The following is a 4,074-nucleotide window of genomic DNA, read 5'->3' on the forward strand; positions in this document are numbered from 1 at the left end:
ATCTTTACAAGCGAGTCAAGTTTAATTTGGCTTTTATTATCTGGAAAAAAAGAAATTTTGCTGCACTTGTGTTAGAATAAAACCGTTCTATACTTCGATTAATGCTAAAATTAATGCTTATTAAATGTATTTATATTAAAACAAGTATATACTTTTATTCTATACACTATAGTAAGAGGTTAATAAAATATATTCTATTTGATGTTGCATGACATCAGCCTACACACACACACACACACACACACACACACACACACACACACACACACACACACAAAAAGCGATACACAAACACACACACTCACACACAAGCACCATTATTGATCTTATAAAACGCAACATTATTTAGGAAACAATCCTTGGGCTGCCGTAGATTTCGATGCACACGAGCCACTTCTGAAACGACTGAAGATTTCTTCTGGCAACATGTGATCAAATATGATTGGATGAAAGCTCTGACAACGTCTGATCCTGGAAGCAGTGCAAGCAAGAGGAAAGAAATAAAGTGAAGAGAAAAGCCTATGAGGAATCATTTAATACATATTTATGACAAATAAACAATAAAAACAATTTTTAACAAATTTGTATTTTTTTTCATTTTATTAAAAAAAGTAAATGTCTTTTCTGATTATGTTTAGGCTGCCACTGCTGAAAATACACCTGGAAGTATATGAATATTCATATATATATATATATATATATATGAATGTTTTCTTACAACAGTCAGTTCAGATGATTTCGAACTTCAGTTTTTGCTTCAGATCCATCAATAGATTTGATCTGAATCCGACAATTCGTCGCCACACATGTGAAGACGAAGCGATTGTCATTGAAACCACGTCGTCCTGCAGGATCGGAGCCAAAATGGCTCGTTGGCTCCAATGAGGCTCCAATGAGGCTCCAATGAGGCTCCAATGAGGCTCCAATGAGGCTCCAATGAGGCTCCAATGAGGCTCCAATGAGGCTCCAATGAGGCTCCAATGAGGCTCCTGGACTGATGAGGCTCCAATGAGGCTCCAATGAGGCTCCTGGACTGATGAGGCTCCTGGACTGATGAGGCTCCTGGACTGATGAGGCTCCTGGACTGATGAGGCTCCTGGACTGATGAGGCTCCTGGACTGATGAGGCTCCTGGACTGATGAGGCTCCTGGACTGATGAGGCTCCTGGACTGAAGAGGCTCCTGGACTGATGAGGTTCGGCGAGCTCTTAGCATGAAGACCACGATGATGGATCCGTCGGGTCGACCTCAGACTCACACTGTCTTTCCACTGCTGACAGAAACATGTTGTGAAGGAAGAGCTTCCATCGAACTCAGTTTAAAACCACAGACTCTTTCATGAGAGGTTTGTTTATTGTTTGTTTATTCCTGCGTCACACGAGCGTCGCTGTGATGTAATAAACATTTGGTATATTATTGTAAAGTATAATATACTTGGATCAATATATAGGAACGAGTCGTCGTGCGTTTATGTTTTTTCAAATGTGTTTTGTTTTCTATAAAACTATTCATCACGGTTGCTTCTACTTTTATCTACTGAGATGTTTTAATATAATTGTATTTTTAAATATATTTGAACTCAGTGAGTTTATCAAATAATCCTGGAAAATAAGTATATTTAAGTATATTTGTACCATCAGAATGTTGAACGTTTCTTGTTTACGTTGATGTTCGTGAGCACATTTATAAACGTAATGATGACTCGTGTTTCTTCACTTAAACGCTAAATATTAAACACATTTTCTAACAGAGACTTGAATTTATTTGACTGATTATTAAAGTTTTACTTGATTTGCTCATTTTAAGTGAATATTTGGGTACAATTTAAAGGTCAATTCATTGGATTTATTCATTATAATAAATATTTGTTCAAAGATATTAATTTTGAGAAGTTTAAATGTTTTTCTCTTTTTAATTTTCTTTCATTGAAGAATTGAATGAATGAAAAAAAAACATGTTCCTACATAAGTAGATGTTCTCAGTATAAGTGCTGACTTATCAAGTTGCAAAAGGTTAATTTGTGCAAACAAGTATTTGTCTGTTTTGTAATCATTTAAATAAGAATACATCCTATATCCATATTGCTGGGTTGAGGTGTAGCTCTGTGTATCATCTCATACTCAGCACCAGCGATGATAACGTGAGGTCGAGCGAAGCTGCAGGAGAGAGAGAAACAAGAAACAAGTCAGAAGTGAAGCAGCGAAGGCTGGAGTTTCATCTCATGGTTGCTTCGTCTGATGAACCAGAGCAAACACTCATGAAGGTTCCAGACCAGTGTGTGTGTATGTGTGTGTCTGTTTGTGTGTGTGTGTCTGTTTGTGTGTGTGTGTGTGTGTATGTGTGTGTGTGTGTGAGTCTGTGTCTGTGTGTGTGTGTGTGTGTGTCTGTGTGTGTGAGTCTGTGTGTGTGTGTGTGTGTGTGTGTCTGTTTGTGTGAGTGAGTGTGTGTGTGCGTGTGTGTGTGTGTGTGTGTGTGTGTGTGAGTGTGAGTCTGTGTGTGTGTGTGTGTGTGTGTGTGTGTGTGTGTGTGAGTCTGTGTGTGTGTGTGTGTCTGTGTGTGTGAGTCTGTGTGTGTGTGTGTGTGAGTCTGTGTGTGTGTGTGTGTGTGTGTGTGTGTGTGTGTGAGTGTGAGTCTGTGTGTGTGTGTGTGTCTGTGTGTGTGAGTCTGTGTGTGTGTGTGTGTGTGTGTGAGTGTGAGTGTGAGTCTGTGTGTGTGAGTCTGTGTGTGTGTGTGTATGTGTGTGTGTGTGTGTGTGTGTCTGTGTGTGTGTGTGTGTGTGTGTGTGTGTGTGTATGTGTGTGTGAGTCTGTGTGTGTGTGTGTGTGTGTGTGTGTGTGTGTGTGTGTGTGTGTGTGTGTGTGTGAGTCTGTGTGTGTGTGTGTGTGTGTGTGTGTGTGTGTGTGTGTGTGAGTCTGTGTGTGTGTGTGTGTGTGTGTGTGTGTGTGTGTGTGTGTGTGTGTGTGTGAGTCTGTGTGTGTGTGTGTGTCTCACCTCTGACTCCAGAACCGATGAAAGTTAATCGTTATTCTGATGAAAAGATGGTCGTCTTCACACGTTGGTGAGAAAAGCGTCTCTCACATGTAACAAGGTTAATTAAATGTGTTTGTTGTGTTTGTGTCCCTCTGGAGTACACACTCCTTTGTTGTCAGAACAACTATCACATTTACACGGAGAGAAATCTTTCACTGATTAATCGTTAACCACGTCCTAAAGACATTTTAATGATTTAATTTCATTCTTTTAAACCATAAAATAACTAGTGCGACACAATTACTGCGTTCAATTGTCAACTTCATATGAAACGAGTTGAACCTTATTTACATTAATAATGAATAAAATCAACAGTTTCATAGTTGAACTCTGACCTCATCAGGGCCAAATACAGTCGTAGGGTCACATGGAGCCGACGTGTCCAGGTCTGAACTAAACAAAGGGTTAATAATACAAACACTTAACCGTCAATAAAGACACATGTTGGATCCATTTCCTATTTTATTTAAGTCCTCAGAAGCCATTATGTAAATCACGAAAACACCATGTTCCACCCACTGATTAAAAGAGGTTTGATGATCACAGCGTCTACTGTTTCATGAAGCTTCATCGACACATCACTACCATCTAGTGGACTCTGAAGATAATGACACTGTTTCATGAAGCTTCATCAACACATCACTACCATCTAGTGGACTCTGAAGATAATGACACTGTTTCATGAAGCTTCATCAACACATCACTACCATATAGTTGACTCTGAAGATAATGACACTGTTTCATGAAGCTTCATCAACACATCACTACCATCTAGTGGACTCTGAAGATAATGACACTGTTTCATGAAGCTTCATCAACACATCACTACCATCTAGTGGACTCTGAAGATAATGATACTGTTTCATGAAGCTTCATCAACACATCACTACCATCTAGTGGACTCTGAAGATAAAGCAACACGTCCTCACACCCAAGGCGTCATATCGTCCTACGCCGTGCAATGTCCCCCTGGCGTCACTAAGGTAACGTTACAGGGGGGACAAAAACGGCGGTATTTGCCTACCCGGGTCACCCAGTAATATAC

This window comes from Callionymus lyra, chromosome 8 (assembly GCF_982586985.1).
Source record: "Callionymus lyra chromosome 8, fCalLyr1.hap1.1, whole genome shotgun sequence".
In the NCBI taxonomy this organism is placed as follows: Eukaryota; Metazoa; Chordata; class Actinopteri; order Syngnathiformes; family Callionymidae; genus Callionymus; species Callionymus lyra.